Below are 13,024 nucleotides of genomic sequence, written 5' to 3' on the forward strand. Positions count from 1 at the left end.
ACAAATGTTTGTGCGTATGTAGAATAACTTGTCTACTGTGCCTCTCGTGCGAACATTGGTATCTAAGCCGTATGATGGCGAAGTTATGAATTACTCTTGTAGTGATAGGAATACAATTTGTGATCTTTGTTGATGACGCCACATAATAAGTCCCTGGAAATTTTTTAGGCGGCTGCGTTGGCGCGCGCTGCAATTGTCCACGTAACGTTTAAATAACGTGTTGAGCTGTATCAAACAACCTTGACTTCCTATCTATGTTTCGATTACGTGTCCAGGCGTAATTTGTATACGTAACCGTGTACGTAGTACCGATGTAATATAAACAGCTCATATCATATAAAGGTATAATAATAATAATAATAATAATAATAATAATAATAATAATAATAATAATAATAATAATAATAATAATAATAATAATAATAATAATAATAATAATAATAATAATATCTGGGGTTTAACGTCCCAAAACCACAGGATAAAGGTATGGGAAATACATGGAAGGGCACTTTCAATGCATCTGCTATAAATCGAACATTCAGATTAATGACGCCGCTTCGCCGTGTAGTACATCAAACAGCCTCTTGCGCGAATATTGCTTTAGAAGACGACTCTTCAATGGTGCAACGAAAGACAAAAATGACAGCATACACCAAGGGTCTCAAACACGCGGCCCGCAGACCTTTCGCTATAGTGGTCCGGCCCGCCCATGAGTCTCTTCGTCCCGCCGCCCCCCCCCCCCTTTTTTTTGTCCCAATAAGTATGTTCATGAGCTACACAGACGTAACTGATGTAAAGGCGAGAGGTACGCGAGAGGTACGGGGATCGATACCCAGCACCTCCACCACTTTGTAAAGGCGTTTATTGACGGCGGGATCGACGGCGACGATGCGCAGCGACGACAGTAACGACAGAGCGCAGACTCGCAGACTCTCACGAGCAAGAGCACGAGGGGCGTGCTCTCCAAGAATAGGGCGACCCACTAGAAGGCGCTGAAGAGGACGACCCATTACAACGTTCCAATGCTTCCGTACACTGATCTCAAGTCTTTTTTTGTTTTTTGTTTTTTTGTGCGTGAGACACCCATCCGGTCACCATGTGTTAGAACATAACCGTGGAATAAAAACTCCAGATGTCAGAATCGGCATACAGATTTCAGTCGTTCCGGATATCAATAACGATATGCTTCTTGAAACCCAACGTCAAATTCTCTTCAGAAATTACCCGTGCTTGAGATGTGGGAAAGGCCTTCTTTCAGGCGGCAACGTTAATCGACATTTCTCTGGGGGTTTCCTTCACGAAGGCATATACAACGTCAGTCTGAATGACTGACGTTTGCGGCATCGAAGAAAACGTCGACCACTCGCTGTGCCACTCTTCTCGATTTGCCTCTGAGAGACAAGTACTTTCCAACGCACTGCGACTGGATGGTCGGCCACTTTCCGTGAAGGTGCTAATACAACACCGTCCACATCTCTCGACTGCCCACAAGGCAGTGAAGGCACCCCTGTGCCTTTTGAGGACGACGGGCTTGTGCGAACGCCTCTGACTTATGGTGCAGTCCCGCACGCTGCAGTGAATTCACTGCTTCTCTCTCTCTCTCTCTTTTTTTTAATGCGAAGCATTTCTTGGCGAACCGTTTTGGCACTTTGAGCGTTTCTATCTATCTATCTATCTATCTATCTATCTATCTATCTATCTATCTATCTATCTATCTATCTATCTATCTATCTATCTATCTATCTATCTATCTATCTATCTATCTATCTATCTATCTATCTATCTATCTATCTATCTATCCATCTATCCATCTATCTATCTATCTATCTATCTATCTATCTATCTATCTATCTATCTATCTATCTATCTATCTATCTATCTATCTATCTATCTATCTATCTATCTATCTATCTGGCCGCCTACGTCTGGGTGTTCTCATGATCGCTTCCTTAATTTGGTGTAGACCAAAATTGGCATCGGACGGTAATAGTATTTGACGAATATGACTGCCGGGTCATAACATGAATAACGTGAAAATCCTGTCGCGTACGTCGCCAAACCCTTTCCTCCAGACACGTGTGGCACATACCCATTTACCACGGGCCGCGGTGTACGGGTATGAGCCACAGGTGATTGACAGTTTATATATACCCAGGAATGGCGAGAACGGACATTGGTAGTTTAAATGTGAGAGCGTTAAGAAACATTGACATCGGCAGCGTTGACCCGACGAATGCAAGGAATAAAAATTGGAATCCTAGCAGGAATCCAGCCCAAGCATTCTGCGTGGCAATCGCGTATTCTACCACAGAACAGCGCCAGGTCTATGAACTGGTTTGGAAAAATAGCCTATGCAGCTGTAATGTCAGTGCAACGTCAACTGTGGTTGTGGTGCTGGCTATCTTATTTTACAAGAAAGCAATAAACACTACATATGTACTCCCTAAGATACAGGCGTCAAATCAGATTAACGTATGTGGTTCCAGTGTTGGCTCCGCTTTTATATCAGTAGAACAAACATTACATTTGTGAAGAAGAAGATGCGCCTCCATCCAGCAGCATCGCCAACGCTCGGCTCGCTCGGCTCGTGTTTCGGATCGCCGCTGTGCCTCTGGACGCTTCTTCTCGCTTGCTTGCCGCTGACGACCATTACGTCTTTCAACGACCAATAAACCTCTTCACATTTGGTGGAGGGTGCTGTTCATCCCCGTCGCTACACCCTGGAGCTGCGTAGCCGGACGCTACCGCCGATCATGACTGACCACGCAAACCCACCGGCGCCTTCGTCCCTGTCCGTCACCTGCACCGGGCTTCCTCGGCTCCGGGACCCAAAGGTCTTCAGCGGTGCAGATGAGACCGACGTGGAAGACTGGCTTGACCACTACGAACTGGTGAGCGCGCATAATAAGTGGGATGACCCCGACAAGCTAGGCTACGTCATATTTTATCTCACTGGCGTCGCCGAATTGTGGTACAACAACCACAAACAGAACATCCCCACATGGACCGTCTTCAAGACGTCCTGCTCTGAAGTATTCGGTCGACCAGCTGTCCGCAAGCAGCGCGCAGAGCAACGCTTGCGCGTCCGCTCACAGCAGACTGGAGAAAGCTTCACAAGCTATATTGAGGACGTCGTCGACCTTTGTCGACGTGTCAACGACACCATGCCCGAAGCTGACAGGATCAAACAAATCCTGAAGGGCATTGACGATGGCGCATTCCAAATGCTCTTGGCTAGGAATCCGGGCACAGTTTCAGGAGTCGTCAGCTTGTGTCAGAGCTACGACGAGTTGAAGAAGCAGCGCGCTCTGACTCGGCAGCCTCCACGGGGTGGCGAGTCGTTGTGCAGTCTCGACACCATGCCTGACCATTAGACGTTGCTTCAGCAGGTTCGAGACTTCGTCCGCGAGGAAGTTGCCCGCTAACTTTCCTTAATGCCTTTTACTCACGAGCCTACCACCCGTCTGCCCACCCCGCTCCGCACTGTTATTTCGGAGGAGGTTGCCCACGCTGTTCCCCTTGCGCGCCGCGAGCCGCCTCCATCCAGCCCTGTTCACTACGCGCGTGCATCGGAGCCTGTGGCCGCTCCTGTCGCCTATGCGCAAGCCGTGCAGCCTGTAGCCGCGCCCCTCACGTATGCTGACGTTCTGCGTAGGCTTCCGCAACCACCTTACACTACGCACTCGCAGCCCACGCAACCGTCTGTCTATCCTTCCACTTGGGCAGCACCGACAATCGCCAATCCATGGAGGACGCCTGATAATCGACCGATTTGCTACGCCTGCTACACTCCTGGACACGTCGCCCGCTATTGCCGCCGTCACCCCCAAACTTTCGGCGACCGTGCCCGGTCGTCGCAAGCCGGAAGCCAGCCCTTCCTCCAATACATTCCTGGCCCATCACCGCGCGATGCCCCTACTCACCGCCCTGACTTCCAGCCGCAGCGCTCACCATCTCCTCGGCGGCGATCGCCGTCCCCCATGCGTCGCCGGCCCGGACCCTCCGACCAGGAAAACTAAACGCCGCAGTTCAAGAGGCAAGAACTGCGCCATCTCCGAACTGTCCAAGCCCTCACTCCTCCCCAACTAACGTGGTCGCCATAACTGTTGAAGGTGTTCGTACTTTTGCCCTTGTGGACACCGGCGCCGCCGTTTCTGTCATAGCCGCTAATCTCTGCCGTGTATTACGAAAGGTAACGACGCCGCTTTCGGGACTGTCGCTCCACACCGCAAGCGCGCAGCAAGTGACGCCTCTCGCAGCCTGCACTGCAAGAGTGGTCATTGAAGGCAATCTGTACATCGTTGAGTTCATTGTCCTTTCTGCCTGTTCGCATGACGTCATCCTCGGGTGGGACTTCCTATCCCGCCATAATGCCGTCATCGACTGCGCACGCGCCGAAGTTGAGTTTTCCCCATTGTGTGACGCCACATTACTTGACGCTCTTCATCAGCCGCCCAAGCTGCTCGTTCGTGAGGATACCGACATTCCGCCTGGCACTTTCGCACTGGTCCCTGTTTCCTGCAACGCCCACACCGACGCTACAGTCTTTTTCACGCCGTCCGATGTCTTCACGAGTCGTAGAGCTCTGCCGCTACCTTTCGCAACGATTGACATCGCCGCCGGCAGCAGCAATGTATTCGTCTTGAATCCGCTCTCTGCACCTGTCACGCTGCTTGCAGGCGAATGTCTCGGCCGCGTGGAGATCTCGACTCTTCGTCTTTGGTTGACGTCCCGGATGACTGCTGCGACCCACCAAATGCCCTGTCGGCACTCGGGGAGTCACCCAGTGATATATTTTCCAGTGCCATCGCCGATACCCTCACCCCTGCCGAACACGCTGACCTATACTTGCTCTTCTGCACGAGTTCCGGAATTCTTTCGATGTGTCGCAACCTCAACTGGGCCGCACGTCGCAAGTACAACATTACGTCGACACCGGTTTACACCAGCCGCTGCTTCAAAGACCATACCGCGTCTCCGCTGAAGAGCGCCGCGTCATTAACAACCAAGTCGAAGACATGCTTCGTAGAGACGTTATTCGACCATCGCACAGTCCCTGGGCGTCTCCTGTCGTACTGGTGCGTAAGAAAGATGGATCTATCCGGTTTTGCGTGGACTACCGTCGTTTGAATAAGATAACCCGCAAGGACGTCTATCCTTTGCCGCGCATTGACGACGCCATTGACACCCTTCACGGAGCAGAATTCTTCTCGTCACTGGACTTGCGGTCTGGCTATTGGCAAGTTCCTATGGCTGAAGCCGATCGCCAGAAGACTGCGTTTATTACACCTGATGGCCTATACGAGTTTAACGTCATGCCCTTTGGACTTTGTAACGCGCCTGCTACGTTTGAACGACTTATGGATAATACACTACGTGGTCTAAAGTGGTCTATGTGCCTGTGTTACCTCGACGATGTCGTGGTTTTCTCCCATGATTTCCCTACACACCTCCGTCGCCTCAGGCACGTTTTGACTTGTCTGACCAACGCTGGCCTTCAGCTTAACCTCAAGAAATGCCGCTTCGCTGCCCGGGAGCTCGTCATCTTAGGCCACATCGTGTCCAAACAGGGCGTATTACCTGACCCTGCAAAACTTCGTGCAGTCGCGGAATTCCCTAAGCCCACGACCATGAAGGAACTTCGAAGTTTTGTAGGTCTATGCTCCTATTTCCGGCGCTTTGTTCGAAATTTTGCATCCATCATGTCACCGTTAACCCAGCTTCTTCGCGGCGACGTGAACCTCTCCTCCTGGTCCTCTGCATGTGACGTAGCCTTCGCTACACTGCGCCGCCTGCTCACTTCCCCACCTATTCTTCGTCACTTCGATCCGACGGCTCCTACCGAAGTACACACAGACGCCAGCGGGGTCGGGCTTGGCGCTGTCCTCGCTCAACGAAAGCCCGGCTATTCCGAATACGTCGTCGCCTACGCTAGTCGCACGCTGACGAAAGCCGAAACGAATTACAGCGTGACTGAAAAAGAGTGTTTGGCTCTGGTGTGGGCGCTTGGAAAGTTCCGGCCGTACTTATACGGCCGCCCGTTCGATCTAGTAACCGATCACCACGCGCTTTGCTGGCTCGCCACGTTGAAAGACCCTTCTGGCCGCCTAGCGCGATGGGCACTTCGCATCCAGGAGTACGACATTCGCGTCGTATACCGCTGCGGACGCAAACACTCTGACGCTGACGCCCTCTCCCGCTCACCTTTACCGCCAGATCCAGCGTGCGCAACCACATGCGTCCACCCCTTGTCATCTCTCGATCTCGACTCCATTGCCACCGAACAACGTCGTGACCCGTGGATCGCTTCTCTTCTTGATTATCTATGTGGAACATCCACCATTCCTGTATCTCGATCCCTCCGTCGTCAAGCTTCCCATTTCACCATCCGCGATCAACTGCTTCATCGCCGCAACTACGCTGCCGATGGCCGCCGATGGCTATTGGTCATTCCACGCAGCTTGCGATCACAAGTATGCGCCTCTCTTCACGACGATCCGCAATGTGGCCATGCCGGGGTGTTCAAGACATACGAGCGCCTTCGCCATCGCTATTACTGGCGCGGCATGTACAATTTTGTGCGGAAATTCGTGCAGTGCTGTCCTGACTGCCAACGACGCAAATCGACACCTTTACGTGCGACCGGCGCATTGCAGCCGCTTCCATGCCCTGCCAAGCCATTTGATCGCGTCGGCGTTGACCTCTACGGTCCCCTTCCAATGACCGCAGATGGCAACCGGTGGATTATCGTGGCTGTCGACCACCTGACACGCTACGCCGAAACTGCCGCTTTGCCTAGCGCTACCGCTCGGGATGTCGCCTCTTTCATTTTACGTCACTTTATCCTTCGACATGGCGCCCCTCGAGAGCTCCTTAGTGACAGAGGCCGCGCTTTTCTCTCCGAGGTCGTCGAAGCTCTGCTCTCGGAATGCCACGTCATTCATCGGACAACCACAGCATACCACCCGCAGACTAACGGGCTCACGGAACGGTTTAACCGCACCCTGGGTGATATGCTCTCGATGTACGTCGCATCTGACCATACCAACTGGGACCGTGTTCTCCCTTATGTAACATTCGCATACAACACCGCGATACAAACTACCGGATTTTCGCCTTTCTTTCTCCTTTACGGACGCGAGCCTTCACATACTATTGACACCCTACTTCCCTACCGTCCTGATGCTTCCGAGTGTCCACCTGTCTCCGAAGCTGCTCGACAAGCCGAAGAGTGCCGCCAGCTCGCCCGCACGTTTACCTCGCAAGAGCAGCAACGACAGAAAGAAAACCGCAGCACTTCACTTCCAGACCCTAGCTATGCCCCAGGGTCTCTCGTATGGCTCTCTGTCCCATACCAGACTCCGGGACTCTCCTCGAAGCTCGTTCCAAGGTACGAGGGCCCTTACACCATCTTGGAGAAAACCTCTCCAGTTAATTTTCTTATCGAGCCAGTTTCTCGATCGGATGACATGCGCCGGCGTGGACGTGACATCGTCCATGTTTCCCGCCTCAAGCCGTACCATGAGCCTCTACCTGAAACTTCTTAGGTCGCCAGGATGGCTCCTTTTTCAGCGGGGGCGATTGTGAAGAAGAAGATGCGCCTCCATCCAGCAGCATCGCCAACGCTCGGCTCGCTCGGCTCGTGTTTCGGATCGCCGCTGTGCCTCTGGACGCTTCTTCTCGCTCGCTTGCCGCTGAAGACCATTACGTCTTTCAACGACCAATAAACCTCTTCACACATTTAAATTCCTATGATTCGGCAAGCTATAATGAAGCATTGCTCGACCCCGGAGGAATACATTAACGAAAGTTACGCATGAAATTCACATGATTGCATCACAAAGTGCACTTAGTTTCGATAATACTGACGTATATACTCTAACGTGAGGGCTTACGTTACGTCGCACCATAAGTTACCATTTAAACGCCATTGTTGTTGACGTGCCTGGTAATCCCAGGATATGCACACAGCTACTACACCACTTGCAAAAAAGGTCGATCCACCTCGTAACGCTTGCCTCAATGTCATAAAATACGGCATAGAGGTAGAAGTACTCGCTGAGTGCTTCGCATGAAACCGATTCCCACAACACAAGGGATCTGCCGAATTTTTTTTCTTTTTCTTCTTCTTATCTTTAGCCAACCGGAACTTTTCTAGTTAACCTCCCTGCCTTCTCTCATTCTGTTTCCTTCCTTCCTCAAACTGCCCCCCCCCCCAACCCTCTCTGTCTCGCTCTCTAAACTTCTTCACTATTCCGGCCCATCGGGAGACTAAATTTCGTGACTGCGGCTCGTTAACAGAGTTGAGTTTGAGGCCCCTGGCATGCACAAACGTAAAAAGATGTACAGAAATATAGCGGGACACCACAGGTACTTTCATTTCTGCATTTATTAAAGTGCGCGGCATAATAAAGCCGGCCCAAGCATAGTGCTGACCAAGAGAAGTAGAGAAGCTCCACGGGGAGTCCTCCGAAGACCGGTCGCCTTTGAGGTCGACTTGACGGGACTCTCAGTCGCTGCGCCGCGGGGTACGACCACCGACACCGGCAGAGGCGCCACCGTCGGGAACGACGCGCCCGTGTCGCCCTCTTTTCACTGCTCACCCCGCCCTGTCATAGATGCTCTCCTAACTTCTCTTTATATGCTTATTTCTTAACCTTTTGCACCTTCTTTTTACTAGCTCTGCCTCCCTTTTATACCCCTGTCACACGGCAAATCTAATGTCATTTACAGCTAATGTCATTCGTTTGTAATGTCATTTGTTTGCTGTCACACGGGGAAACTAATGCCATTCGATGAAAATGACATTTCCAGTCGAATGAGTTCCCGAAACTCAGGGCAAACAAACAAACAAACAAACATTCGCATTCGATTTTGGACCGAATGCATAGTCTCGACACCAGGGACCTTTTAGGGAGATAACTGTTGACTTATGTATGCGTAACTTTTGTAATTCGTAAATATCTTATTCTTTACTAGATTAACTTATTACTGGTTTGATCACGTAACAGCACGCGCGAAAGTTCCTAAAGGAAAGCTACTCTCAACTACAGCGGCTGGACGCCGGCCATGTTTCATTTGTGCTCTCTTGCTGTTGCCCGTATGGCGGGTGTTGATCGTCCGATTGCACGTGTTTTGGTGATCAAGGTGGTGACTACACGAATTAGCTGCCGCCATCTCATTTCTGCAGCCGGAGTGTCAGTCGTGCTCGCACGCTTTAGTTCACTGTACGCACGCCCGGTCATATCGTCGGCAATGTTGGTTTTCGATTGGTTCTTGGCTTGACTTCGTTTGTGTCGTACAGCTGTGGCAAGTTGTGTAAAACGGCTTCGAGCAGCTTTTTAGTGATAGAAAATTATTTTCTAGGATACACGCATGTGAGATGCAAGTTTTAATAGATTTTTATTTCTCCCAGCGTCACGGCTCCGGAGTGCTAAGGTCATGGTCATCATTTTAAAATGTCATTTGTTTTCGTCGTGTGACACCAGGCAGGTAAAATGACATTAAGTTCACCTAATGTCATTTGTTGTAAATGACATTAGATTTGCCGTGTGACAGGGGTAAATTTTCTTGTAGTTCATCCTGTTTTACTCTCTCTCTCTTTCTTTCTTTGCTGTGTTTATCTCTTAGCTTTCCTGGACTTTGATTTCCCCGCACCGCGACGGCGAAGCTAAGGCGGAGTGGTGTTACTGTTCGCTCTAGTTTTTATCTGCAGGCAACCAGACACGCAGCCATGCAAGCAGTGCCATTTGCGGGTAGGCCATCCGTGCCAGTGCTTGCTTCTCTTTCTTTTATTTTTTTTTACTCGCTCTCATCATCCTGCGTCATTTACTCGCAAATATTTAAACAAGTTATCTTACCAGAGGGGCATTTTTCATTTTGTTTGTTTTTTTCAAACCTCCGCCGCAAAGACATGCGAACACGTACGCGCCGAAAACACACCCCGACGTGTGCAAGCGTGTGCTCACTCGCGTAAAGGCAGGCCTGACAGGCGGACGGGCGCCGCAGACGCGTAAACACATACAAACGAATGCATGCCATACAGAGCAGCACTGTATCCGCGGGCTGTGCCCTGCCATCGCACTTTCATTTTCCGGCACATTTCAAACACATGTCGCCCGCCCTGTCCCTGTGGGGTTGGTCACCTCCCTCACTTATTCTCTCTCACCTCGGCCATATTCCTCATGAAAACTCTCTCTCTCTCTTTCTCAATCCCCTCACTCCCGAGGGACGCCGGGAGCGCTTCCTGCCTTTTCCAAAGGCGATTCCTGGAACCTTGCGTGTGACTGAAAAAATAATAATAAAGAAAAATATATGTTCGGTTTGGCTTTTTCCTGGCTGTATGCTATGCACAGGCAGCTCCTGCTCTTCTTCTTCTTCTTCTTGATGTCTGAGTGCTCCCCGGAGTCAAACGAGCAGTGTCCAAACTCAATTTTGATTTCTCTTTTTTTCTTCTTTTCTTTTTCTCAGGCTTCCGAGATGTGAAATTCGCGCTTTTTAAAATAAACGTACACGCGAAAGCTTTCAGCGAATTCGTAGAAGCAACGCATCCTTGGATCTGACGAGTCAAGCTCTGAACCCATACTTCCCACCCATCCTTCCCTCTTCTTCTTTTTCTTTTTTTTCCCTGTGACTCAATACCGCGGGGCAAAAATAAACAGGGGTAAAATGCACGGCCTCATGCTGCTTGCTGTGCATGATATAATAAGGGCTAGAATGTTGGAACAATAAAATGGGCCAGGTATGAACTTTAGGCGTGCGATGGAGAGATTTAGAAGTTTGCCAGAACTAGACGTGCCGCCACGACACTGCAGACTCCTCCTGGGGTGCAGCCAGGCGAATATATATCAGAGTTCTGGTGATAGCTCGGACAGGTTGCGAAGATGCGAGAGTCAGTGTGACACACCACAACCCACTGTGATGGCTCATGGTTCGGGTGAAAATTTCTGCGTGTTAAAAACGCACTAGCTTACGACAACCGGACAGAAAACTTCGCAAAGCTTAAAACTTGACGCTGCATGCCTTCAAGTTACCAGTGGCGCGATGCAACGCTTAGCGTTGTAGTATTGCAGTAGTATGGCAACGAGTAGCTGGTGCATGAACGTTTTATTTTGTACGACGTCGCTAAATATGTTTTATTATAGTGCGACGTCCTGCATGGAAGCGCAGGGCATGCCGCTAAGGCGAGGTGTGATGTGAACTGGCAGCGGCATGGCGTTTCGCGGTACAGCGCAATGACTATTATGCGGAGTCCTCTAATATGGCTTGCTGCGGCATTGCTTGGAATATGCCATGGCTTGGTGGATAGCATGCTGCGCGATGAGGTGAAGTGATCATCACCGAGTGAGTGGACATTCACGTCCCGTACGCCAACACAAACGCATCCATTTACTATTTGATTGGCATGCCTCTTGGGGCTCAACATCCGTGGATGAACGAATAAAACTGCGACAGCCGCTACCATGCGTGGCTCTTCGTTTTTACAGCGATAGCTCTGCTCCTCCCGATACAAACACAAAAAACACCTGTGTGCGTACGTTCAACCTTCAAGCTCAGCCAAGGTCAACGCCGGCGTCAGACCTTCAGCGAACAGTGCGGCGCGTTCGCGAAAATGAACAGCGACTCAAAGTCAGTCTTTCGTGCCGCCACCGCCAGAGGCGCTGGCTGCATCCACGTTCATTGCGCGTTCGCATCGTGAGCGCCAAGCAGCGTTCGTGTGTTGTCTTGTAGTGCAACACATTGGCTCCCTTGTCGAAGCGTGTAGTCGAAGCGTGTAGACTTCTCGTCGTCCTTGCTTAAACCAAAACATGCAATAAAGTTAGATCTCTGCAAAACCAATGGTCTCATCTTTTCCCAAGACAAGCAATACCGACCTATCGCTCGGTTCAACCACGGCGAAACTTTTCAAACAGTTATAGGCCACCCTGGCCTCCTGTTGCGTTGTAGTGCGGCACTTAAAGAATTGCAGTAGTACGCCTCGTTTACGACAAGTACGGGTAAAAAAAAAAAACACCCATTTAATGTTGAAGTGCCACCATTACAACGTGCAGCTTCCACCAACGAACGTTCACTTCAACAACACCTGAAAGAAGCCAAACGAATTAGGCAACATTCGCGCTTATTATTATTTTTTTTTTCCGCACATAAAGCGCGCTCATAAGGCGAAGCGGCACCTACGCAGGCATCGGCGCATATTGCCGAGAAAAACAACGCCCTCGGAAGCCATTAAGGCATCTCTCATAAAAGGAGCCGCGGGCGCATTGCGCGCAGCTTCCAATCGATCCCACCACCACGGAACAGACTTCGAAGGTCGAGTTGGGCCGGCACACACAGAACAGACCCCCCGCCCCCTTCCCCCTTCGCGTATCGCCGAGAATGGCCGGTTTTCTCTTTTTTTTTTTTTTGCTGGGTTTTATTTTATTACGAAACGCCGCTGTACAACCCTTCGACTATAACGCCGCACGACTCCTTTCTTTTACGGCCGCCCACGGGGCCACAAAAGCACTGCTTTCACGTCAGAATCTATAGCCGGGGCACGCTTCCAAGACAACAAGTTGTAGCAGCTTGCCCCCTCTCTTCCTTCCTCCTTGCCTCACCAGTCGGATTTCTATTGGGTCGTTTGTTTTTTCTTTCGTCATACAAAGTAACGCAAGTTGCAGGTTACCACGTATATGTAACGCTTTTACTACAAAACCAGGCTATGACAAAAGGCCGCGTTCAAAGAAGCCCCTCTCAAGCTCGTTCACTTAGTGCGTGCGTCCCTCTTTGGTTGCGTGTTTGTGGCCTGGGTTGGAAAGATGCTTAGAGAATTCGTTGAAACATCAAAATAGCGAGTTTTAGTATAGCGGGAAACGCTTACGTTAGCGTTAGCGTGCGTCTCAACGCTAACGCTAAAACAGAACGCGCTGCGTGCCAACTGGTGGTCTTTTAGTACAGCGGAAGGCATTCCCGCTAACGCTAACGCAAGCACATACGGCGCCATCTAGACATAAAAACACTAAATGCACTGTAAAATCCACAAAAG

The sequence above is a fragment of the Rhipicephalus sanguineus genome, chromosome 6 (assembly GCF_013339695.2).
Source record: "Rhipicephalus sanguineus isolate Rsan-2018 chromosome 6, BIME_Rsan_1.4, whole genome shotgun sequence".
NCBI lineage: Eukaryota > Metazoa > Arthropoda > Arachnida > Ixodida > Ixodidae > Rhipicephalus > Rhipicephalus sanguineus.